The sequence below is a fragment of the Patella vulgata genome, chromosome 7 (genome assembly GCF_932274485.2).
Source record: "Patella vulgata chromosome 7, xgPatVulg1.2, whole genome shotgun sequence".
Lineage (NCBI taxonomy): Eukaryota > Metazoa > Mollusca > Gastropoda > Patellidae > Patella > Patella vulgata.
In genome coordinates, this window is record NC_065885.2 from 20416839 (window position 1) to 20444629 (window position 27791).

Below are 27791 nucleotides of genomic sequence, written 5' to 3' on the forward strand. Positions count from 1 at the left end.
ACGACGGGGAACTGTTATAAAAAGTGAAATCACCGATCACCGAGAAGGTTGAGGGATAGTCCCGTCTCCGCCCTCGCGCCACTAGATCGAAACTTTCATCTGGAATTTTAATTTGTTTCGCTTTTTTCCCTGAACCGCGGGGCCCTGGACCTGGGCCCCCAGGCCCATGCCTTAGCTGGGCTTTGCTTACAGGTAACCTGAATGGAAGTCACGGTGACTCGTTGTGCAAGGTAATCTGATTAAAACACAGATCCTATTTCGTTTCGTTTTTATATTTCAAAATTTCGTTTTATTTGTCTTTACTACACTATAGGATCTGGAAGAGTTGTTATATAATAGGCGTTCTTATTGATGTGAGGAATTAGCCAATGGAACGGTCTGTTACGGCGACTTCTTGGCCTTCTTTGCGCGGAACTGTGGGTAAACCCCTAGAAACGTCAACGCTGATTGATTAATCAATGTCTGATGTCATAGGATCAAAAGCCGCTCGTTTGACCCCTGACGTGAACTCCCACTATAACTTGTCAGATCTTCATGTAGTGAGGCCATCTGTATTTTAATCAGAATGTGTGCAAGGTACTGGCCCATAACCAGGAGACCAGGGGTTCAATGCCGGCGTTTGGCCGAGAAAGTTCTCGGGGATTATTCCCCCTGTCAGTAATGCAGGACGGATGGCAAGGACAGGCGTCTAGTAGATCGGATGGGACAAAAAATCGAGACCCCGTGTAAACGAACTTTAAAGCTCATTTTATTCATTCGTGTTTAATCTGAATGTATCTAGCATCATCATTCATTATGGTTTACGATGGTATGATGTTTAATCAAATATGACAACTTGTATATCATAGTTTACGACGATAACCCAGTAGTGAGTAGTAATAATTGGTGAGCTTTGTTTAGCTTGAAGTTAAAGCAACATAACTCGTCTACTTGACAAATATCTTGACATTGTCTTGTGTCCAGTTTATTTATATATATATACCGATATTCAAGGAATACCATAAAACTATAAAGGGAAAGGTTTTATATATAATGTGAATAGATTTATGATATATACTTACATGTATATGTAAAAGTTATTGTGTGTGCGTGGGTTAACGACAGACAGAGGAATTCGATATATCTCTGCCTGAACTGAAACTTGATAATTATTAGTAACAGGTATTGGAAAACAATTATCATAGATGTGAGGATTCTAATATTGTATTCTGTGATTTCATCGACAAAGCTTTTGACGTAGATTGTGTTTTGTCTTTCTGCTGTGAGTATTTTATCATTTTTTATGACCGTATAATCAACCCGGCAACATGGAATAACATTCGATGTATACCCGTACCCTTAAATTACAATAACAAAAATGTTTTTCTATTTGCTTCTTCCAATTGTAGAACAGGGTTTTTGAGAGAACGTACTTCTGTAGATCATACGGCTTGTTGTTTAAGAAAGTCATAGGTTCCACCTCGGACAATAAGTAAAGGTCGCCTACCCCATCTAGCGTCTTGTTTGCACGTTAGATCTCCAGCCAATATAGTGCTTTCTGCCCGGATTGTATAAACGAAATAGTCATACTAGTGAATATCATCATGCATGCTACTATTTATTCAGTCATCATGGACCCAGCTCTTGAAATTAATATGTCAAAGTAGGTAACAATGTCTTACTGAAAATGGAAGGTCAGTTGTGTTACATAACACCAAAGAGGTAAAGCCATTTTAAAGTAGGACTGATGCATAGTTAATATATTTTAAGTATCTTTTTTTCAGGTTCCAAACCTTATTTATTAACCAATAGGATTAACCACCCAATGAGGAGAGATGAAGTTGTTGTTACTACTCTTTCTGAGTACAGTTTTAGCCCAAAACGATGGTCTGTTCGTCATTTTTTTTATTTCCTTTGATATTATGGAGTTTTGAATTCATTTAATGACATAGAATTGTTTTGTAGTAGAGTATTGCTTGGTTTAAACAGTATTTTATTCAAGAAAAGATTAGTAATTACAATTTATTATTTTGAAAAATATAAGTGAATAGGATGCAGTAACAAGCAAAGATGCTTATTAAACTGTTTCCGTAGGTGGGCAGTATTCGGAAAAACTTGACTTCCAGGCAGCAGCCTAATCTTTTCCGAGAGCACTATGGACCAGGAACCGGACATGACGTCATCGGCTCCGTCTTATAATTGTCAATAGATGAGGAACATGTCAAGGAACGAACATGCCAAGAAGAAGATGAGTACCGATAGGAGCTAGGTTACTGGTCCAAAAATAATAATAAGAATAATAATAATAAAACCTCATATTAAATGTTACTTTTAAGCTATTAAAATGAAGTTAGAATAATGCGAGCTCGAATAGCCACATACTGATTACAAATTAATATTTAATTCATTGTATATTTTATATTACTATGCCATTAGTATGTCGATGTAAGGACGGTTGTGACGACGATTTTCGCTGTATAACAGGGAGATGTCTACCTGGATGGTCTGGTAACACTTGTCAACGAGGTAACACCATTTTAGTACTTCTAGCAACTTGTCAGTTAATGTGTCCAAGAATAGTCTCCGGATTTGTAAAACCCGATATCGGAGTTCGACTCGTTGCCTCTGTTTGGTTCGGTTCCCTAAAACAATTAATTTATGTAGACATAGACGATTTATATAAGACCCGGTACTCAATAGGCCTGTCAAGGGACAACGTATAGTCGACCGGATGAGACGAAAAATCGAAGTCTCATGTACACATTTGCATGCACCTAAAGGAATCCTTGGCAGTTGGAATTCGATATAAGTGTAGGCCGTAATGCCGCTGTCTGGGCAAAATTTCCCTCATAGCACATTGTATGGCGTATGCCCGTCCATGCAGAACGATAGGACGTTAAACCCCATTTCATTTCCATTGTTTGGGTAGTTTTTCTGTTGAACTGGATATTATGTTTGTAATGTCTTTGAAATTACTGTGAGGAACTTACTGTGTCTTTTTATTTTAATACAGAAAATATAGCATTGAACGGTCAAGCAACGCAAACTGCCAACAACTTTGATGAAATTACACAGTGTTTAGATTCTGGAAGTACAATGCCATGTGAAGCTGCTAATGCAATTGACGGTATCCAATCAACCACATTCAAGTAAGTTCTATTATTTAGGTTCGGGGTTCAGTTAATATATCAATTAAATTACAGGACAAAGAAAAGGGTGCGCTAAAATGAATGATAAAGCGTATTGTTAATAAAGATGTAAGTTATATTCATATTCCCCGATATTTTGTTAGTAAAATGTAAATTATAATCATATTCCCCGATATTTTGTTAAATACAGTGTAAGTTAAATTATCTGATGTGTATGAATGGTAAAACATTATATATCTGGTACAATTTTGGCGGCCTCCGCCTTTATTATTCATTAATGATAAATCTAATATTATATACATTTCTTTATGCGCCCCGCCCCCTCACCGTTTTGCTCCTTATAAAACCATATGTTATTCTCGATTATTGCTCTATTTAAACATTTCAAACAGTAATATTCAATTCAGACCCCTAAATTCCCCCCCCCACACCCACACGCATACATCAACCGACCCCACCCCTCGCAAGATCCCGTTAGTAGATGATTGTTATTATTAATTGTGGTGTTAGGTTAACCCCAAAATACTTTTTACAACAGACGGCCAGTTTTACGAGATAAATTCTATATTTATCTCGGACAATCAAGCATGGCGAATTATAAAGACCCGAACTTCAAGCGAACTAGAGAAATAAAATGTTAATCCTGAAATGACCTAGTTGTGCCCATTTAAACTGATATTATGGAAGGAAACTCGCTATTGGACACGATTGTACCGCACCAAATTTGTTTTATTTCAGCGCCTCGACTTGCAGCCTACCAGGCAGTATACATAATGTAACGCGTTGGGAAGTACAGTTTAACGAAACAGTGGTCGTTAATTGGCTGGACGTTTATTTTGGTGTTGATGGTAAGAATTCATTTCATCGCGCATACTCTAAAACCACGTCCCGTCTTCATTATCCCAGTCGGGGCAGAACAGTAGGACGTTAAACACCATTTTATTTTCTAAGACCACGTGACTCCTTTGTGCCACACATTCAATCTGATTAAAATACAGATCTATTATTTATTTTACATCTATTTTGTTTATCTATTTGTTTACATCTATTTAGATATCTATGTACTTATTTATCTATTTACTTCTTCATTTTGATCCGGCGTGGTTTCCCCTTGTCAGTGATGCAGGATGGAGGGCCTGGCAAGGACAGCTGTCTAGTCGTTCGGATGGGACGAAAAACCGAGGTCCCGTTTACACATTGGTGTGCACGTAAAAGATCCCTTGGCAGTTGGAATTCGATATAAGAGTAGGCCGCAGCGCCTCTGCCCGAGCAAAATTTCCCTCATAGCACACTGTATGGCGTATGCCCGTCTTCATTAGCCCAGGTTAGGAGCAGAACAGTAGGACGTTAAACCCCATTTCATTTCATTTCATTTCTTCATTTTGACAGTTCTTCCAGGTCAGTCTTTACCAACAACTGACTTCCTGATTTTTGTTGATACAGAACGTTGTTACCTGGATATTATAAGGACATCTACCGGCAAGTATTCTATACAGTGCCCTGAACCCGTGCAGGGAAAATCACTCATGTTTTACGCCAATTCAACCAACATGACATTTCTCAGTCTTTGTGAAATTGAAATCTTTAGTAAGTATAGTTAGTTATTTTCAGCCAAAATTAGGTTACGGGGGTCTATATCGGCACTTGATCATAGACTGGGTGAAACTTATATCAAACTACTACTAAATCATTTTCAATCAAAAATGTCATCAACCCTTTCTCCCCAGTCGCTAAAAACCTTGGCTCCCAGTTAAACATGGAAAACTATATAAACGAACTGTGCAAAAAGTGTTATTTTCACCTCAAAAGTATTGGCTCAAGTGGAAATCTAATCACTCAAGACGCGGTCGCAACTTTAGTTAGATCTCTGATATTTTCTAGACTTGACTATAGAAATAGTGTACTTGTCGGCATACCAAAGTATCAAACAGAACGACTTCAACGTATCTAAATTACGGGTGCGCGAATTTGACTGGGTCAAATCCACGCTCTCATATCACTCCAGTACAGAAAAAACTATATTGGTTGCCTGTTCAAGCCAGAATCAATTTCAAAATAGTGTCTCTTGCCTATCAGTGTCTGACTGGAAGTGCTCCGAAGTACCTGTGCCATCTCTGAAAATTTTACATCCCATCAAGACAATTACGATGAATTAATCAGAAAAAAATGTGTTCCTCAGTAGAAGTTGGAGTCATTTGGTGGTCGCTCTTTCCAAGTCGCCGCATCTACAAAAGTGGAACAAACTACCTTTAAAACTTCACAGAAGTCCTGCACTTAATAAATTCAAATCTGACTTGAAAACCTATCTGTTTGAATTATATTATTAGAGACTAGTGTATTGTGGATATAGCGCTTTATGAATGGACAAAATATTATTATTATTAATTTTATGCGCAACGGAATTAAGAAGACGAAAGATTCGCCATACCAAGGTGTCGAAAAATGACCTGGTTTATATTGAGTGGACGTTAAAAACTCTATACTATCTGGGTTTAAGTAGATTGGAAACCCCGCTATCCTTCTGGTGTATGTTGAGTGGACGTTAAAACCCCTCTAACCTGTCGGGTTTTTTTTTAATGGACGTTAAAAAACCCCTCGAATTTCAAAAATAAAACTATACCACACGTTAGTCCCTAAACGACCTGATTAATGCATAATGGACATTAATCCCGATGGAAGTCATGGGTTTTGATCATACATTTCCGCGTGATCAGGATGTTGGGAATCTGAAAGCACGGGTATCTGGCCTAGGTTATCCCGGGATCCATTCACTTAATCTGATATACGTACGTTTTTTTTGTGATTTCTGCGTATTGTGTCTTGTTTCTAAATTTGTTTTGTGTAATTGTGTGTGGTGCAGTCCCCCTGCACGTACTATTCTACGACCCGTTTCCGTCAATCAATGAATAGAATATTACTAATATTAGTTTGGAATAAAGAGAATTGTTTCACACCATTTGAAATGACCTGCTTATTTTTGACTGAACCCCAATTCCTGCCTCATAATCCCGACCCCCCTCATCGCCCTTTCTTCAAAATTACATTTGAATTAATGTTATTGCAGAGTGTGCTGACGGTTGGTATTCTGAGTTTTGTGATAAAAGATGTAATTGCCATCTCGATGTGTGTGATACTGTGAACGGAGTGTGCCGTTATGGGTGTCCCAATGGATATCATGGTCACGATTGTCTGGAACGTATGTTTTTGTTACTTTCACAAGATTGCCATTTTTCAAGATTGCTTACTATTATACTTTAAAGTCTAGATTTGTTTATAAACTATACTGATTCCGTCTGCATTATCCCTACCGGTACAGAAAAGTGAACGTTAAAGATGCCCTCCCGCTTACAAACTAGGTGATTTGATGATATATTTGGACTGAAAACATATTCAAATTAATTAATCAATCAAAATTTAGTTTCAAATCCCCCTAAAAACATTGCATTCGTAAGGAAATACACCAAGGTATAAAAAGATTACTTAAACATACATTATGCAAGAGCTAAATCTGACAATTGCAGGTCTTTCTTTAGGCCTGAAATGTTATCTAAATTATTAATCAATCAAAATTTAGTTTCAAATCCCCCTCAAAACATTGTATTCGTGAGGAAATACACCAAGGTATAAAAAGATTACTTAAACATACATGATGATCGAGGCTAGGCTCAAAATTCAATCGCTAAATACTCGGTTCAGGGTGGATCAATTTGACAGAAATTTTCAGCAAATTCCCATTACATTATCTAGTTTTAACTATTATAGTGAGAAATACCAACTCTTTATCAAATCTCCCATAATGTATCTTTAATATCTATTTGCCATATATATTGAAACCTAAGTAATATCTTGGGCATCTCTAGTCTCCAATACCCTGTACCTTCAATTTATATAAATCCAAGTCAAGCTATATATTGCTCATTGAAGTCATAAATAATAACGAAGAATCGAAGACCAGTGTTTGAATTTACATGCCAGGTTAATATTTATTTTGGGGCGGATTGATCAAGAGGGGCATAGACATGAATTAAGGAAATCCCGTACCAAAACGACTGCAGAGCCTGAACGGGCGCCGAAAAAAAAACCACCGAGATATTCAACCACCGTCAATAGTTTTATCAGATAACTGTGACATGTTGGGCTCTTTGTGGTTTGAAAGATACAAATCATTGGAATGTTTAAAACCCGTTTATGAGAATAATTTCTGTTCTGTTGTTAATTTCAACACTTAATCATATTCGGAGATCAATATTGTTAATCTGGGAATCAATGACATTTTGTAGACCACCAACAAACCCACCTCATATCAAAATGTGTTCTGTTATCTTTGTCAAACGTCTGAATTAAAAACAAAAACAGTTTATTGAATATCGGATTGGTTTATGCTGCGAAAAGGATACAAACTTTTGAAAATGAACACCAGTAGATTGAATAACTGAAGCAAAAATTTTGATTCGTTCTACTTTATTTAAATTTTTGATTGACGTGATGTTGAGAATGAGGATATTAATCTATAGAGGTATTATTATTTTTTAAAAAAGTTATGATAAATTGATAATGAGCAAATTGGTCTATATAGCTAAATCACCATTTTAATAGTTATCCGTGGTGTACATTACCAGTTGTTTGTATTTGGAAAAATGGATACCAACATTATTAGAGTTTCCGAGATCCAAATCTAAAAAGGCAATTGTTACAAATGATATGCTTACCCTTTCTACAACACGCTATACAACTCATTAGAGGAGTTCATATAGGGATTACGTTGTTGACCTTTTGTATTTCTTTTAAAGCTTGTAGTGAAGGAACGTGGGGGCCGAACTGTGAAACATCATGTGGGAATTGTGCAACAGGTTGTGATAGATTCACAGGTTATTGTAATACATCAGACTGTGAGCCTTATTGGTATAGTGGTCCTCGTTGTGACGGTAAGATACCACTTCATGTTAGTCTAACATTTGATCTATAATTCACTCTAGGTTCAATTGTGATTGGCCTAGATCACACAGAGATCTAACAACTTCTCTGTTTTAACCTAAGCATGTCGCTAAGGTTCGTTGCACACAAGCTTCATTAACACGAAAAAAACCCCAAACGAAGGTATGATCTATATAATATAAATGAGGGAAATTTTGCCTGGACAGCGGCACTACGGCCTACTCTTATATCGAATTCCAACTATCAAGGGATCTTTTACGTGCACGCCAATGTGTACACGGGACCTCGGTTTTTCGTCCCATCCGAACGACTAGACAGCTGTCCTTATCAGGCCCTCCGCCCTACATCACTGACAAGGGGCAACCACGCCGGAAAATCTGGATGAACTTTCTCGTCCAATGCAGGGATCGAACACCGACCTTTAGGCTAGCGAGCCAGCGTCTTACACACTTAGCCACCGTGATCCCCTCGATATAATATAAGGCCGATTTAATTCTTCGTGGGTGGATAAAGCCGATTTAAAGATTGGACTGCCATGCCACCAATAGTAAGTTGTTCGGGACAATAAACATTTTATTACTTCTTATTTTGCCGAAATGAACATATTCGTGCCCTGTATCCATCTATGACAATGATCTCAAATTAATTTTAATCTATATTGTTGCTTAAAATCAGAAGGAGGGGGCTTTATATAAACTAGAAGGCTATCAAGGCATGCTTATACCAACCTAAAAATATATATCTTTATTTGGTGACACTCCAGATGTCTTATAAAGTCCCGGATCTTGGAATGTTGCCTTTTGCTGTCACACTTTTAATACGAATCAAGTCTGGCCAGGTCCAAAGACGCAATTACTACCAGCAAGTCCCATTTCGACCCATATTTTATACGAAACCCGTTTCTTATGAATTGATTAATCAATTTTTGTTAATAATTTCATATTTTTACTGGTTTTATTGTTCAATGTTTTTTCTTAATTAAGTAAATTACTTCAGTCTCCATGGAAACGAATTCAATGAATATGAGCTCTACATATGATATCATGTCGCTTTCAAATTCATAAAATTAAGTAAACATTTGTTTGGTTTCCTTGGAAACGGAATTTGATTGTATTGATACACTGTTTGTTCGATAGCGTATCACATGTTATGTGCGTCATGTGATATGATCTCCTTCGCAGTATATCATTTTTAATGAGTTTATTTTAAAATGTAGGTTTATGCCACAAGTCCCATTTAAACCTACCTGGACATTCTTCCTAATTTAAAAGAGTTTAATGTAATATTTAAAAAATATTTCCTTCATTTTACACCACATTACTCCAATATTATCTATTCTCAAAATACTTTGTTTTATCATATCCTCAAAATGCGGATCATTTACCAAATTCTCAAATTGTGTATCATTTACCAAATTCTCAAATTGTGTATCATTTACAAAATTCCCAAAATGCGTATTGTTTACTAAATTTTCGAAGGTGTGTATCATTTACCAAATTCTCAAAATGTGTATCATTTACCAAATTCTCAAATTGAACATCCAGTATCAAATTCTCAAAATGTCTATCCTATACCAAATTTCCGAAATGTTTATCCTCTACCAAATTCTCAAAATGTATATTCATTACCAAATTCTCAAAATGTTTATCTATGACCAAATTCCCCAAATTCCTGAAAATGTTTATCCATTACCCAATTCCTCAAATGATTGCCCATTAACTAATTACATTAATCCCGATGGAAGTCATGGGTTTTGATCATACATTTCCGCGTGATCAGGATGTTGGGAATCTGAAAGCACGGGTATCTGGCCTAGGTTATCCCGGAATCCATTCACTTAATCTGATATACGTACGTTTTTTTTGTGATTTCTGCGTATTGTGTCTTGTTTTTAAATTTGTTTTGTGTAATTGTGTGTGGTGCAGTCCCCCTGCACGTACTATTCTACGACCCGTTTCCGCCAATCAATGAATAGAATATTACTAATATTAGTTTGGAATAAAGAGAATTGTTTCACACCATTTGAAATGACCTGCTTATTTTTGACTGAACCCCAATTCCTGCCTCATAATCCCGACCCCCCTCATCGCCCTTTCTTCAAAATTACATTTGAATTAATGTTATTGCAGAGTGTGCTGACGGTTGGTATTCTGAGTTTTGTGATAAAAGATGTAATTGCCATCTCGATGTGTGTGATACTGTGAACGGAGTGTGCCGTTATGGGTGTCCCAATGGATATCATGGTCACGATTGTCTGGAACGTATGTTTTTGTTACTTTCACAAGATTGCCATTTTTCAAGATTGCTTACTATTATACTTTAAAGTCTAGATTTGTTTATAAACTATACTGATTCCGTCTGCATTATCCCTATCGGTACAGAAAAGTGAACGTTAAAGATGCCCTCCCGCTTACAAACTAGGTGATTTGATGATATATTTGGACTGAAAACATATTCAAATTAATTAATCAATCAAAATTTAGTTTCAAATCCCCCTCAAAACATTGCATTCGTGAGGAAATACACCAAGGTATAAAAAGATTACTTAAACATACATTATGCAAGAGCTAAATCTGACAATTGCAGGTCTTTCTTTAGGCCTGAAATGTTATCTAAATTATTAATCAATCAAAATTTAGTTCCAAATCCCCCTCAAAACATTGTATTCGTGAGGAAATACACCAAGGTATAAAAAGATTACTTAAACATACATGATGATCGAGGCTAGGCTCAAAATTCAATCGCTAAATACTCGGTTCAGGGTGGATCAATTTGACAGAAATTTTCAGCAAATTCCCATTACATTATCTAGTTTTAACTATTATAGTGAGAAATACCAACTCTTTATCAAATCCTCCCATAATGTATCTTTAATATCTATTTGCCATATATATTGAAACCTAAGTAATTTCTTGGGCATCTCTAGTCTCCAATACCCTGTACCTCCAATTTATATAAATCCAAGTCAAGCTATAAATTGCTCATTGAAGTCATAAATAATAACGAAGAATCGAAGACCAGTGTTTGAATTTACATGCCAGGTTAATAATCATTTTGGGGCTGATTGATCAAGAGGGGCATAGACATGAATTAAGGAAATCACGAACGAAAAAGAATGCAGAGCCTAGAGATTCCTTTGATCGGGCACCGAAAAACAACCACCGAGATATTCAACCACCGTCAATAGTTTTATCAGATAACTGTGACATGTTGGGCTCTTTGTGGTTTGAAAGTTACAAATCATTGGAATGTTTAAAACCCGTTTATGAGAATAATTTCTGTTCTGTTGTTAATTTCAACACTTAATCATATTCGGAGATCAATATTGTTAATCTGGGAATCAATGACATTTTGTAGACCACCAACAAACCCACCTCATATCAAAATGTGTTCTGTTATCTTTGTCAAACGTCTGAATTAAAAACAAAAACAGTTTATTGAATATCGGATTGGTTTATGTTGCGAAAAGGATACAAACTTTTGAAAATGAACACCAGTAGATTGAATTACCGAAGCATATTTGATTCGTTCTACTTTATTTAAATTTTTGATTTACGTGATGTTGAGAATGAGGATATTAATCTATAGAGGTATTATTATTTTTTTAAAAAGTTATGATAAATTGATAATGAGCAAATTGGTCTATATAGCTTAATCACCATTTTAATAGTTATCCGTGGTGTACATTACCAGTTGTTTGTATTTGGAAAAATGGATACCAAAATTATTTGATGAAAAAACAAAGTCAGTAGAGTTTCCGAGATCCAAATCTAAAAAGGCAATTGTTACAAATGATATGCTTACCTTTTCTACAACACGCTATACAACTCATTAGAGGAGTTCATATAGGGATTACGTTGTTGACCTTTTGTATTTCTTTTAAAGCTTGTAGTGAAGGAACGTGGGGGCCGAACTGTGAAACATCATGTGGGAATTGTGCAACAGGTTGTGATAGATTCACAGGTTATTGTAATACATCAGACTGTGAGCCTTATTGGTATAGTGGTCCTCGTTGTGACGGTAAGATACCACTTCATGTTAGTCTAACATTTGATCTAAAATTCAGTCTAGGTTCAATTGTGATTGGCCTAGATCACACAGAGATCTAACAACTTCTCTGTTTTAACCTAAGCATGTCGCTAAGGTTCGTTGCACACAAGCTTCATTAACACGAAAAAAAAACCAAACGAAGGTATGATCTATATAATATAAATGAGGGAAATTTTGCCTGGACAGCGGCACTACGGCCTACTCTTATATCGAATTCCAACTATCAAGAGATCTTTTACGTGCACGCCAATGTGTACACGGGACCTCGGTTTTTCGTCCCATCCGAACGACTAGACAGCTGTCCTTATCAGGCCCTCCGCCCTACATCACTGACAAGGGGCAACCACGCCGGAAAATCTGGATGAACTTTCTCGTCCAATGCAGGGATCGAACACCGACCTTTAGGCTAGCGAGCCAGCGTCTTACACACTTAGCCACCGTGATCCCCTCGATAAAATACAAGGCCGATTTAATTCTTCGTGGGTGGATAAAGCCGATTTAAAGATTGGACTGCCATGCCACCAATAGTAAGTTGTTCGGGACAATAAACATTTTATTACTTCTTATTTTGCCGAAATGAACATATTCGTGCCCTGTATCCATCTATGACAATGATCTCAAATTAATTTTAATCTATATTGTTGCTTAAAATCAGAAGGAGGGGGCTTTATATAAACTAGAAGGCTATCAAGGCATGCTTATACCAACCTAAAAATAGATATCTTTATTTGGTGACACTCCAGATGTCTTATAAAGTCCCGGATCTTGGAATGTTGCCTTTTGCTGTCACACTTTTAATACGAATCAAGTCTGGCCAGGTCCAAAGACGCAATTACTACCAGCAAGTCCCATTTCGACCCATATTTTATACGAAACCCGTTTCTTATGAATTGACTTAATCAATTTTTGTTAATAATTTCATATTTTTACTGGTTTTATTGTTCAATGTTTTTTCTTAATTAAGTAAATTACTTCAGTCTCCATGGAAACGAATTCAATGAATATGAGCTCTACATATGATATCATGTCGCTTTCAAATTCATAAAATTAAGTAAACATTTGTTTGGTTTCCTTGGAAACGGAATTTGATTGTATTGATACACTGTTTGTTCGATAGCGAATCACATGTTATGTGCGTCATGTTATATGATCTCCTTCGCAGTATATCATTTTTAATGAGTTTATTTTAAAATGTAGGTTTATGCCACAAGTCCCATTTAAACCTACCTGGACATTCTTCCTAATTTAAAAGAGTTTAATGTAATATTTAAAAAATATTTTCTTCATTTTACACCACATTACTCCAATATTATCTATTCTCAAAATACTTTGTTTTATCATATCCTCAAAATGCGGATCATTTACCAAATTCTCAAATTGTGTATCATTTACCAAATTCTCAAATTGTGTATCATTTACAAAATTCCCAAAATGCGTATTGTTTACTAAATTTTCGAAGGTGTGTATCATTTACCAAATTCTCAAAATGTGTATCATTTACCAAATTCTCAAATTGAACATCCAGTATCAAATTCTCAAAATGTCTATCCTATACCAAATTTCCGAAATGTTTATCCTCTACCAAATTCTCAAAATGTATATTCATTACCAAATTCTCAAAATGTTTATCTATGACCAAATTCCCCAAATTCCTGAAAATGTTTATCCATTACCCAATTCCTCAAATGATTGCCCATTAACTAATTCCAAAATAATCGTAATTTATCAAATTCTCAAAATTCTTATCCTATACCAAATTCACAATTTCATATTTCGTAATAAAATTCTCATTCCATTAAAATAAATATTTGTTGTTTTATTTTTCTGTAAGGTTGACTTGTATTTTAGGTTTTTATATTGGTAACTGTAAATTTATGTTTTAATATTTTTGTTTTATATTGACAGAAAGTTTTTTTATGGTGGTAACTGTAAACATATTGTTTAATAGGCCTATTGTTTGTTTTATATTGATAGCCAGGTTTTTAGGGTGGTAATTGTAATATTTATAATTTAGATTGAAAGACATGTCTTTATGATGATTGCCATACGGAAGCGTATAGGGGTCATGCAAAATTTTGTAGAAGACCTCGAGATCCTGCGACCCTGTGATACTTTCTCGAGATCTCAATTTAATGTTCTCGAAATCTCCCATCCTGCGTTAACGATCTCGAGAATTCGAGTTAATGTTCTCGGGAACTTGCCATCCTGTGTAAATTTTCTCGAGATCTCGGGTACTTTTATGTGTGCGCGTAGTTTTAACGTATTCTCAGCGCCCCACAACCTGTTGTTTCGGAGTTACCCCCCCCCCCCCACACACACACACACTTTCCCGAAAACCTTAATAGCACGATAGAGCCTACAGTTTTTAACGGTTTTGTTTCAAATTTTGTGTTTTAACGGATTTTCGATATTCAGTGTTCCGCGACAAGGATGACCCCTGTTAATTTTCATCAACATAATATTTCTGTCCCAGAGATATAACAAGCAGACGAGATAGAGATTAGATTTCTTGATGAATGCTAGAACCGTAAACAATTTATTAAACAACCAAGTTTTCCTTTCGAATAATCTGCTGTTGATGCATAGATGCTGCGTGGGCGTATCTCTACACTTTGCGTGACTATCGTTCAAATTTCTTTTGAATCATTAGTGTCACAAGCAGAGGAACCCTATATATTTTCGGCGGGACAATGAACCTTATTGATTTGCAGCGCTCTCTGAAGTTTTGTTATGGCGTTATTCCTATTTTCCGGTAAACCTTGTGAACGCGTTAGAGTCCAGAGTTTTTCAAGATTTTTTATTTAAAATCTGCTCCGAAAAATTTGTGCCACAAGACAATAAACTCTTTGTCTAGGTTTATTCTATAACAAAATATGGTCCGAAAACCATGCAAAATATGACATTTTCAATTAAACGTCGCCCACACATTAAATTGAAATAATTTAACAAGCAAGTATGTAATTCAAAGCTTTACACATTAAAGCTAACGTGGTAGGGTTTTGAATTTCATATTTGGTGTGAAGTATTGGGGCCATAAGACGAACCCAATCGATTTTAATCATATTTCAAATTTAGTGTAAAGCATGGGTGTCCTATCGATTGTCCGTATATTCTTTCATTAATTAGCAGTTTTCCTTTGTAACAAATGTTAGAGTATTTTTTTTATCAAATTTGGTGCGAAGTATTGGGACACTGGTTGCTTCACAACGTGGAGACACCATCATATAAGGTGTCATATTAACTCGGGATCTCGAGAAAATTTACATAGGATGTCAATATCTCGAGAAAATTAACTCGAATTCTCGAGAAAATTTACACAGGATGTCAGTATCTCAGGAAAATTATCAGGGGATTTCGAGAACATTAAATTGAGATCTTGAGAAAATTACCAGGTGATCACGGGATTTCGAGAAAGTATCACAGGATCGCAGGATCTCGAGACCTTCTACAAAATATTGCATGACCCCTATACGCTTTCGTACCATACATACATATACATTATTTTTTGTATTTTGATTTGATAAGGTTTGATGTGATCAATTGGAGTTTTATTTTCATAATTTCTGTTATTTTATTATAGTTTGTCCACCAGGGTATTATGGCAATAACTGTTTTGAACTATGTCGTAATTGTGGTGGTAATGGTACGTGTAGTACTTATGGTATGTGTGATGATGATTGCGTACCAGGCTACCAGGCTCCGTTCTGTCATGGTATGTTTTAAAAAGGACATTACCTCTTTGATTAGGAAATTAATTTTTATATGCCCACATGCAAATGTGGTATATGGCCGTCACCCCTGTCGGTCCGTTATTAAAAAGGTAACAATTCGATCTATTTCCAATTTATATGCATTATAGCGAATCTTCTGGTAATTACTTCCAGAATTATGGCCCATGGGCAAAAATACAGTATACAATTGTTTTTTACAGAGCGTCTCCCAAGAACGCCCAATATAAGTTTCTATAATTCTGTACCCTAAACACATCAACCTATTATACTAGTTGTGATTTTTGCTAATTCGAAAATTCTCAGTTGAAATTTTTTTTGTTTCCACAAAATTCGGTAAACCGAATGACTTAACGCGTTCGCTTTAGATCATAAGATGTGTCATGGCATTGTTGTGTCGAGTGGACGTTAAACCCAATCTATTACAATGATACACTTTACTATATTTTTATACACTTTTATTACCATACCACACTTTATTACCATTTTATACATTTATATTACCATACTACACTTTATTACAATGATACACTTTACTATCATTCCATACACATAATTATATTACCATACTACACTTCACTATCTTTTTATACATTTATATTACCATACTGCACTTCACTATCTTTTTATACACTTATATTACTACACTTTACTATTTTTTTATACACTTATATTACCATACTACAGTTTACTGACATTTTATACACTTATATTACCATACTACTGGAAGAGTTGTTATAATAATATGAGGGATAAGAGTTGATGTGAGGATTAGCCATTGAAACGGTCTCTTGCAGCGAGTTCTTGGCGTGCGATGCACGGAATTGTGGGTATCCTACTAGAAACATTAACGCTGATTGGTTAATCAAATTAATGTCTGATGCTTTTGGATCAAAAGCCGATCTTATGCCCTTGACGCGACCACCCAACTACAACTGGTCAGATCTTCATGCAGTAGATGCTGTCCAAAGTATAAAAAACGACATGAACTATAGATCCGGCGGGACGATTTACCAAATACCACCCAATACCACCCCAATACCACCTCTATATCACCACATACTACCTCATACTACAACATAATGATGCATAATGGACATATCATTTATTTTTTTTCAAAAATAGAGAGTTATATCGCGGAAAATGTACTTCAAATGTGATATCGATGTCTGGCTGTTCCATTTGCCTCCCTATATCACTCAAAACAAGGAAATAATAACCCAATACTAGCAAAAACTACTCAATATTATCAAATAACAACCTTATATTGTCAAATAATAGCACATTAGTATAATTACTGCAACGAATAATCGATAATTTGCAGAAAATTCAAATTTGTATGCAGTTATCCCCCTTTTCGACCAATAAAGACATTTTAGATTGCTATTCAGATTAATCATCTCTTCTTTGACTTTGCAGTTGGTTTCTAGGACGACAAACTATTTCAACCCCTCCATGGGTATCGTCAAGCAGTGGCTATAACAAAAAGTTATTACAGATCAGATGTCCCCGATACAGTTATTGTTTTCATTGAGGCCATATTATTCAATATTACACATTAAAAGCATAATTTTATCAACATATATACACAAGAATAGACAAATATTACACCTTTTAAAGCATATCAATATATAAAATAAAATATAAGAGTTTCAAAAGAAGTTTAAAAATGTCAAACTAATGTCAACTATTATTGCATATTTACCTAATCTATCTATATATATATTTGTGACTGTCGTTTGTCTGAAATTTGGGGTATAGGGGTAGCTCCGACCGGGGAGTAACATAGACCAGGTGGCGTTAGTCTACCACTTCCGGTTTCGGAGTTATTACCCCCGAGCGAAGCCGGTCTGTTCGGGGTTGGCGGCTACATCTGCCCCGAGTCTGAAATTTGGGGTATAGGGGTACCTCGGACCGGGGAGTAACATAGGCCAGGTGGCGTTAGTCTACCACTTCCGGTTTCGGAGTTATGACCCCCGAGCGAAGCCGGTCTGTTCGGGGTTGGCGGCTACATCTGCCCCGAGTCTGAAATTTGGGGTATAGGGGTAGCTCGGACCGGGGAGTAACATAGGCCAGGTGGCGTTAGTCTACCACTTCCGGTTTCTGAGTTATGATCCCCGAGCGAAGCCGGTCTGTTCGGGGTTGGCGGCTACACTAGGTCTGCCCCGAGTCTAAAATTTGGGGTATAGGGGTAGCTCGGACCGAGGAGTAACATAGGCCAGGTGGCGTTAGTCTACCACTTCCGGTTTCGGAGTTATGACCCCGAGCGAAGTCGGTCTGTTCGGGGTTGGCGGCTACACTAGGTCTGCCCTGAGTCTGAAATTTGGGGTATAGGGGTAGCTTGGACCGGGGAGTAACACAGGCCAGGTGGCCTTAGTCTACCACTTCCGGTTTCGGAGTTATGACCCCCGAACGAAGCCGGTCTGTTCGGGGTTGGCGGCTACACTAGGTCTGCCCCGAGTCTGAAATCTGGGTTATAGGGTTAGCTCGGACCGGGGAGTAATATAGGCCAGGTGGCGTTAGTCTACCACTTCCGGTTTCGGAGTTATAACCCCCGAGCGAAGCCGGTCTGTTCAGGGTTGGCGGCTACATCTGCCCCGAGTCTGAAATTTGGGGTATAGGGGTAGCTCGGACCGGGGAGTAACATAGGCCAGGTGGCGTTAGTCTACCACTTCCGGTTTCTGAGTTATGATCCCCGAGCGAAGCCGGTTTGTTCGGGGTTGGCGGCTACACTAGGTCTGCCCCGAGTCTGAAATTTGGGGTATAGGGATAGCTCGGAACGGGGAGTAACATAGGCCAGGTGGCGTTAGTCTACCACTTCCGGTTTCGGAGTTATGACCCCCGAGCTAAGTCGGTCTGTTCGGGGTTGGCGGCTACATCTGCCCCGAGTCTGAAATTTGGGGTATAGGGGTAGCTCGGACCGGGAAGTAACATAGGCCAGGTGGCGTTAGTCTACCACTTCCGGTTTCGGAGTTATGACCCCCGAACGATGCCGGTCTGTTCGGGGTTGGCGGCTACACTAGGTCTGCCCCGAGTTTGAAATTTGGGGTATAGGGGTAGCTCGGACCGGGGAGTAACATAGGCCAGGTGGCGTTAGTCTACCACTTCCGGTTTCGGAGTTATGACCCCCGAGCGAAGCCGGTTATTCTGCTAGTGGTCTATATTTTCTTTACGTGACAAGGAGTAGGGTCGCCTGTCCAACCTCGTGGGTTTTCTCCGGGTCCTCCGGTTTCCTCCCACTGCTAAAGACCCCTACGCTCAAGCGAATTATTGAAATAAAATTAAACCATATGTAAGTCCCGAAATGACCTAGTTTGTGTCGAGTGGACGTTAAACCCCATCTCTCTCTCTCTCTCTCTCTCTCTCTCTCTATATATATATATATATATATATATATATTCTTTTAAAATTAACGAAATTGCATATGCTCATTACAAGTGTGTAGTGCTCTACTCGTATATAAATTCTACCTGACTTAAAAATTAATTAACGGGATTAAGATTGTTGATTGGGTATCAGGTTTTGTTTTGTTTGATCATCAAAGAAATCGACAGAGATGTAAATGTTTAAGGAGATTAGTCAAAGGGGGACTTTACGTCAAAATTATTTATGGCCATCTTAATATATATAATAATACATGTACAGTAGTTAGCGATTTTTGATTTAACGATATATAATGATTAACCTGAGCAGCACTCTAAAATCTATTTATCAATTGTAAAGGGAGATAACTGGGTAAATATTTCAATTTTCTGCAAAATATCGATTAGTCGTTGCAGTAATTACACTGTTATTTGCCAATATTAAGTTATTTGATCATATTGAGTAGTATTTGATGAGAATTTAGTAGTATTGGGTTATTATTGGTTTGTTTTGGGTGGTATAACGAGGCAAATGGAACAGCCAGACATCGGTATCGCATTTAAAGTACATTTCCCGCGATATAACTCTCTATTTTTGAAAAAAAAAAATCAAATGATGTGTCTATTTTGCATCATTTTGTTGTAGAATTGGGTAGTATGCGGTGATATTGACTTGGTATTGGGGTAGTATTGGGTAAATCGTCCCACCCAAGTTAGTGCCTGGAATCTAATAGACTTATTTCTATTATTGTATATGCTTTTGTTACCACAAAGTCGTTCCTATTTTTGTATACACAGATTTGTATAATAAACATGAAACATGATAAGTTGAGTTAAAATGAGACACACACATTAATTAAATTTTTTATTAATACTAACATCAATTAGTCTCTAATTCCCGATATTAAAGTGTCGTGAGTTGAGTCGCCATCATATGATAGAAGAGGTAAATACAATAAAGTCAGATCATTTATGGCAAGGTTTTAATACGTTACTCTTCATCATTCTTTATGGATTACCAGTACACATATGTTTACGACTACGGAGGAATTACTTATGGTATGGTATCCACATTACGATTTGCTTAATACAAACATATCTTACACCAGTAAATATCTGTTTTAGCGAGATTACTTGGAACTGGATACGTGATTTACCTCTAGCTCAGTACAGCGTTTGCTTTGTCACGTCTATTTCGCTACAGGGAAAAATCCACACTGATCAGAAGTGAATATTCGCCAGGCCGCTACAATCAATGATAAGGATGACATCAGTGCGACTTAATGAGTCTCAAATATTAACTTTTTTCCACCGACAAATTAAATTCTAAAACATTTTTTTTTTGATGTATTAGAAAAAATAAATAAAGACATTTGACGTATTTGTTGGTAAAAATTATTTCCTATTTAGTGTAAATGGATATTAAAATGACTAAAAGGCAATTCTGCCCGAAGCAGTAACGTCTGACGTAAACAATGCACGTGCCATTCAGCCAATGATGGACGCCGTGTGTTGTGACGGCACGTGTTAAAGAAAGTCATCTTTTACAGAGATATTAGAGAAGACTCGTAATTCTCTGTGAAACAGATTGGGAAAAATCACGATATAGTGTGCCATAATGACATTCTGTTCTTTGGGTGTGGTTGAGTATATTCAAGAATTTTGAGTCAAATACGGTCTGATATACAATAAATACCCCCCCCCCCCGCTCAATCACTGTCTCTACTAATCCACGTGTAAGATGTAGATTTGCATACTTGACAAGGTTTGTTTTTTCGCTTCCACACTTTACAAGGGCTTTAACGATATGCTGTGTTTGCTTCTGGTGAACTTAGGAATGGTGCGTGATTCTTGTGGTTTTATAAGGGCCGAATCTGCTCTTTGAAATCACTTTGTATTTTTGTATTTTAGATTGTGAAAATGGTAAATGGGGACCTATGTGTGATCAGACCTGTGGACAATGTGTTACTAAATCTTGTGATCAAACGTCTGGTCTGTGTGACGAACAAGGTTGTCGGCCAAATTGGAAAGGAGGGAAGTGTGATGGTAATATGTTATTTTTATGTTATTCTGCTTTAATGCCAGCTCTAAGCTTTTTAACTGCTCATTTCTCGACCCTCAACGCTGGATTAATTTCATCCATGCTATGCTATTTGAAATTATGGGTATAAGAAAGTTGTGTGGCTACATTTGGGTGATATGTTTTATTATTCTTGATGGCAGGGGCGTGGCCAGAGGTGGGGGGGGGGGGTGAGGAGCAGAAAAACATACATGCGAAGAATTGCCGCAATTTTGGCCTCACTCCTCATATACATGTATTCATCTAAATGAGCAGAAATCATGCCTCAGAGCTTCTGCGTTTATACAATTCTCTGGTATTCCCCCAGACCTCGCGCCAAACTTGACGTTGTCACCACCTTGGACACCCCCTCCCCCACCAGTTCAATGTAAATACATTGAGCTGGGTATGTTTTATTAGTCCTGATAGTATAGTATTAATACGGATGACATGGTTGATAGGAGTTTCAGTGGGGTCAAATAAACAGAACAGACTCAACATAAAAATCCCCACAACTCTGACCGTAAACATAAGGCTTTAATGATAAAGATAATAAGTCTGCCAATTAATGGCGCACAACTATAACTCCCGACACGTTCTTAATTATGACTGAAAATCTTCCAAAACGTATACTCGAAGCATGACAATAATTTTTAATATGGTTCATACCATTGCGTCACCGAATCAGCCCATCAAGCCAGAAAGACTAAATCTTAAAAACTGTTACTCGTGGAATGATTACAAGACCTTAGGTTGCTGACTGAAAATGAATAGCAATAATTCTATATCCGCTTCTTTTCAAAACTGGACATCTCTAGAAGAAACAAGATACAGGAGTATTAATCGACCAGGTCCAATAACCATGAAACTACTTTTTCTAACAGGACAAGGGATGCCATTAATTCTGGCATCTGGTTACTACCCACGAATGAAATGCGAAGTTATTACTGGTCGTTCTCTGCCAGGTATTGATGAATATTCGCGATTTTGAGGCGGAACGATAATAGAGTCAAGGGGTCGGTTAGGGCGGACAATTGCATTTTACTAGTATGCTACTTCCAGTTTGTGTTTCTCATATTAAATGCTTTTGAGCAAGATGTTGCCAACGTTGCTACATCTGTAGTAGAAAGCGTTCAATCCTGTTAAAATTTTGGGAAAAGTTAAAGCCGGTCAAAGAGACGAGAATTAATGGGAATTAATGGTGTACTGTAGTGATTTTGACCAATCTTTTCAACGTACTTCAAAACGTTAAAAAACCGAATGTCCGAAACATATGTTGAAACTAAATGCTGACAAAAACAGAAGCTATCTTGATTGGATCAAAGCACCCATTATCCAAATCTTTCGGGTTCAGATCGCTTGTTCACATCGTGCCTAATCTGTGGAATTTGTTAACCCTGAACATTAAACTATCATCCATCCTAGAAACTTTCAAGACTAAATTAAAAAATCATCTATTTACGGTCTTATATCAAATCATATAATTAGGTTTTCTATATACTTACATTTCGGGGCCAGTCTCTGTGTGCAATCAAATTCTGTGGACATTTCCTAGAGTGTAGACGGACGGATTAAATTTCGTCAGACATCACGAGGAGTTTATAAGGAAAGTCTGAGTTCACGTTGAATTCAGAATATAGTTTAAAGTCAAGACATCATTTCAGATACCATTTATACAGGCTCGGCTCTGGTTGAATTTTAGGGTTTAATTATTGTAGAGTGACTATGCTTCATATTAGGTTGTACTCATTAATGTATATCGTATAGTAGAAATGTTATAACCGAAATACCAAAATCGATTAGAAGCATACTTGAGTTCTATCCAAATTAGGGGGGTTGGATGGCCGAATGGTTAGCACGTGCGTGCTGTATCATAAGGCCTGTCATTGAGTCAACTGGCGTGGTTTCGAATCCCCGGTTGTACGTGACAAGGAGTAGGGTCGCCTGGGTTTTCCCCGGGTCCTCCGGTTTCCTCCCACTGCTAAAGACCCCTACGCGCAAGCGAATTATTGAAATAAAATTAAAACCATATGTTAGTCCCGAAATGACCTAGTTTGTGTCGAGTGGACGTTAAACCCCATTTCTCTCTCTCTCCCTCTATCCAAAATGAAAAAGCACAACGTTAATTCAATGCGAAGTTGGAATAATGTAGCCCATACTGAAGAACAAATAAAGTAAAACTAAAAAAAAAACTATATGACCAGTCATCGCTGTAGTCCTACATGATCTTGATCGTTTGATAAATTCCAGGTATCGAACCCACAGCTTGCCTTATGAACTACACTCTTTAATATTCATGTTTATGTATTACAGTTAGTGATGTGCAAATGGATACAGTGATATTAGTAACAACCATAACGGCATTTGGTATTATCATTATACTATTACTGGCGCTTTATGTTATTTACACGAGAAAAAGGTAAATTCAACAGTTAATTACGTCAGATAATCCCTTTATTAATATAATTCAACTAAAAAAGGGAGCTGAAAAGTGTTCATTAGATAGTTATTAAGATTACAACACAAAACAACCAACCTATATACAAGTTATCTATCTTCTATACTAATATTTGTGACTGTCGTTTATCTGTCTGTTTGTCTGTCTGTCTGTCTGTTCGGGGTTGGCGGCTACACTAGGTCTGCCCCGAGTCTGAAATTTGGGGTATAGGGGTAGCTCGGACCGGGCAGTAACATAGGCCAGGTGGTGTTAGTCTACCAAGTACCGGTTTCGGGGTTATGACCCCCGAGCGAAGCCGGGCATTCTGCTAGTTCTGTAATATTACAGGCCTTTTGATTAATAATACAATTTATGTTGTTAATCAACAGATTTTACTAAAAAAAAAAGTGTGTCACTATACTACCTTTTCTGTCCAAATACAGAAAACAACCGATTTGGGGGTAAAAATACGAATTAACTATCTCAAATAACAGATATTTCAGTGATAATACGGATAATGTCCTTCAAATAACAAAAACTAGAAATTTAAAATCAGATATTTTTTATAATGTGATAGAAATATGTTCAAAGTCATAATAACTTAGCGTAGATCGATTTTAATTAATTTTGAACCAATGTGCTTTGTTGGTAAGAGAGATGTTTATTGTATGTATTAAGCACTGAATATCTAGTTTTGCTTTTTTATGGAATATTATGCCTTGGGAAATTATTATTAGCGACTGAAAAATATAGAATTAATGTCGAAATGTTCTTTAATACATATTCTGTTCGTGTAACAAAAATCATTTTAGGATTACTACCCATTAACAATTTGCCCTCAAGCTTTGTATTATTATGTGCTAGTAATTTCCTCGTCTTCACAGGAGAGGAATTAAAGCTAGTACAATGAACGGTACGAAGAACACTGGTTATGACAATTCATTAGATGACGTAGAAAGAGGTGGTGATGACGATGATGAGCCAGATGAAATACCGTGTACTATTATCGAACCTACAGAAATAGTTTGCTCGGAGATGAAAGCTTACAATGATAGACGAATGAAAAGTGACCAGTTTTATCACGAGTTTATGGTATAATATTTATGAAAATATATATATCTCTAACACCGTGTTTCGTTTAGTTACTGATGTTGAACTATATTATTGCCATCTGACATCATCTGATGTTTACTAGTTGACCAGTAGTGACAATATGCCGGGGCCGTTGTCGCATGGGGTCTACTCTTGGTAATATAGAATACATGGAAGTTATGTATCAAATAACCCCCACGCAGGCCCAATTTAGGAGTCCAGGGCCTGAAATAGAAGGAAACGGCATCTACAATGTTCCATTTTAGATTCGTCGGTTCTCGCGAATTGCCATTACAACGCTTCAATAAAGAGATCTAAAATTTCTGGACCACTGCTGAAAATCCTTGATCCACCCCTGATATTTATGTTACGCCAATCCACATTTGATCCCGATTCTATCTTAATTAAGGAAAAATCCTACATCCTGCTTAATTTTGGAAATGCTTTGAGAAAGGCTTATCTTAAAAATTAATCCAAATTGTGTTTTTTATTTATTTATTTATCAGTGTCTGCCGACAGGATCTCATGGAAAACACTGCTATTCAAGTATGAAAGTCAACCTTTCCAAAAACAGATTTGCTTCCATACTTGCTTGTAAGTTACTAAATTTACATGATCTAAACAAGTTGAATGATATGCTTTTTAAAAAAAAATCGGCATATGCCTATATTGGCTTTTCTTCAAATGGACGAATTCCTTGTCGGTACATATTTTAGTTGCATAGAATTTGAGAGCCGAAGTAGCCCGGGGAGTAAGACGTTGGCTCGCTAACCTGGAGGTACCATGTTCGATCCTGGGCCCTGTTTCACAAAAACTTAAATCTCCTTTAAATCGTCTTAAACTAAAATTTCATCCTAACGTAAGACTGACGAGTTTCACAAAACGATTTTAAACATTTTAGATAAAATAGACTAGCATTGCAAGTTAAAAATTTTTTTTTAACTTAAAACAGTGGCGTTTCACAAAACTATTTTAAGGACAATTTTAACTAAAATCAATTTTAACTTAGGACAGCCGTCACCCTCTCCTAACTTAAAATCACAACATTAACACATTGATTAGGGCTACCTTGTTAGATCTATTGCGACATATAGATAGATTTGCAATAATGATAATATTGCCAATGGTCCAGGTCACATGATTTTAACATACCATCATTCACAAAACGTTTTTTTTTTATTGTAAGGCAATTTTGAGCAACTAAATGACGCCCCAAATTAGAACCCCAAGAACAAAAACCACTCAAAACCCCAGTAAACAAAATTCTTTGTTACTGTTTTAATCATTTGATTCGAGTATAAATTATATTATTTTTAAATAATTAAAAGACAAAAAAAAAAAACCCAATAAAAAACCAAAATATATTAGAACTCACTTCATGTTGAAAAGGAAGAGCACTCTTATCTATAAAAAATATCTTTGTGTAGGCCTGCAATGGTTTAAAATGACCCATTGCTTGGTATTACAAGGCCTAAAAAGCCCTATTACTAGAAAGGCCATATGCAAAGTATTTACTCATAATATTGTGTTTGGGCTGTGATGATTTGTAAAAAGATAAATCAATAATCCCAAATGCTAAGTTTAAATTTAACTTTTAATATCATAAGTTTAATATTATTTCTTAATGAGGGCTTCCGTTAATAACACAACCTAAATCAGAGATGTTTAAGTAGCCAAAGATATTTTATCTTGGAAAAATTCATTTTTATTCAGTAAGATAGATACATGTAGACATTATCCAACAAGGAGTGTGGCACTTTGGCATTTTTGAAGTATCATTGAAAGGGCCTATGGGGCTGACATTTCAAATCTTGGCATCGGAACATTGGCTAGATTAGTTGTTAGGGTGACAATTTTCAATAGTTTCTGTTATCCAAAGTACCATAAAACTACGAAATTTAAGCGATATAGTTTATCGACACGTTATTTCCATTGGAGAATGCGAATAAATCAAATGCCAGGGTCACGAAAGCAACTCACAAGTTCAATGCCAACCCACCGATACATTTCTAATCATCTCTCTACGACTGTCTGACCATGTGCAAACATTGCTGCAACGTATGAAACTCTCCCCATTGGTGTATATTATAACCGTTAGTCCAACAGTTTTCAGTTCCGATGCGTTTTTGCTTATACCCCAGTGCCCGCACCGGAAATGCGCAATGCGTGGGCGCAAGCAATTTTAATAGATTTCATTTAAAATTGCATTTTAAGTTACAATCGATCTTCCTGAAAAGCATAACATTTAAAATTTCATTTTTATTTTATTTAAAATTTATTTTAGTGATTTTAGCTTAAGTTTTTGTGAAACAGGGCCCAGGTGTTGGCTGAGAAAGTTTGTCGGATTTTCGACGTGGTTCCCTCTTGTCATTTGTGTTGGCAATGAACAACGTATAGTCGTTCGGGTGGGACAAAAAACCAGGGCCCCGTGTACACATTGGCGTGCACGTAAAATAACCCTTGACAGTTGGAATTCGAGATAAGAGTAGACCACAGCACCGAAAATTGCCCTCAAAGCACACAGTCGGAGCAGAACAGTTTGACGTTAATCCACATTTAATTTTTTTACACATGTCGAACATCAGGGTTACCTTAAATTGATTACTTGCGCGGACTGTTCTTTCACGTGCACGCCAATGCGAACAGCCAGTCAGTCCCCTTATACACATGTATGCACTGATATTATTTGTTATTAGTTTATGATCTCGAATTTTATATTGTTTATTACAGTTGATCACTCGAGAGTAAAATTGCACACCGATAAAAAGAATGAATCCGATTACATCAACGCTAATTACATTGATGCAAGTATACAAGCTTATTTGTTGAAGTAGAATGAGCGCCAAACTGGTTCCAGTCTAATTTATGTATAAACAATATTTTATTCATAAATGAATGGAATTAGGGAATAGACCTGACCCCGAGTACACAAACCATTCTCAGATTTAAGTTAAGAATTTACTCAAAATTGCTCGCCTTATTGTAACTCAAATATACCCC

The 27791-nt window shown here is 36.8% G+C and overlaps 1 long non-coding RNA gene and 1 other non-coding gene across 2 annotated transcripts; both read left to right on the top strand.

Annotated features, from left to right (window-relative positions):
• Positions 1–1064: 1064 nt before the first annotated feature.
• Positions 1065–3950, top strand: LOC130013619 (uncharacterized). Its single transcript, XR_008788814.1, has 5 exons — positions 1065–1261; positions 1764–1866; positions 2416–2505; positions 2993–3128; positions 3867–3950. It is a non-coding gene; the product is annotated as an uncharacterized LOC130013619 (long non-coding RNA).
• A 2248-nt stretch (positions 3951–6198) lies between these two features.
• On the top strand, positions 6199–27582 carry LOC126828055 (uncharacterized). The gene is made up of 10 exons (XR_008788815.1): positions 6199–6324; positions 7919–8053; positions 10193–10324; positions 11949–12083; positions 15694–15825; positions 21115–21249; positions 23576–23681; positions 24584–24791; positions 25298–25385; positions 27522–27582. It is a non-coding gene; the product is annotated as an uncharacterized LOC126828055 (transcript).
• The last annotated feature ends 209 nt before the right edge of the window (positions 27583–27791 follow it).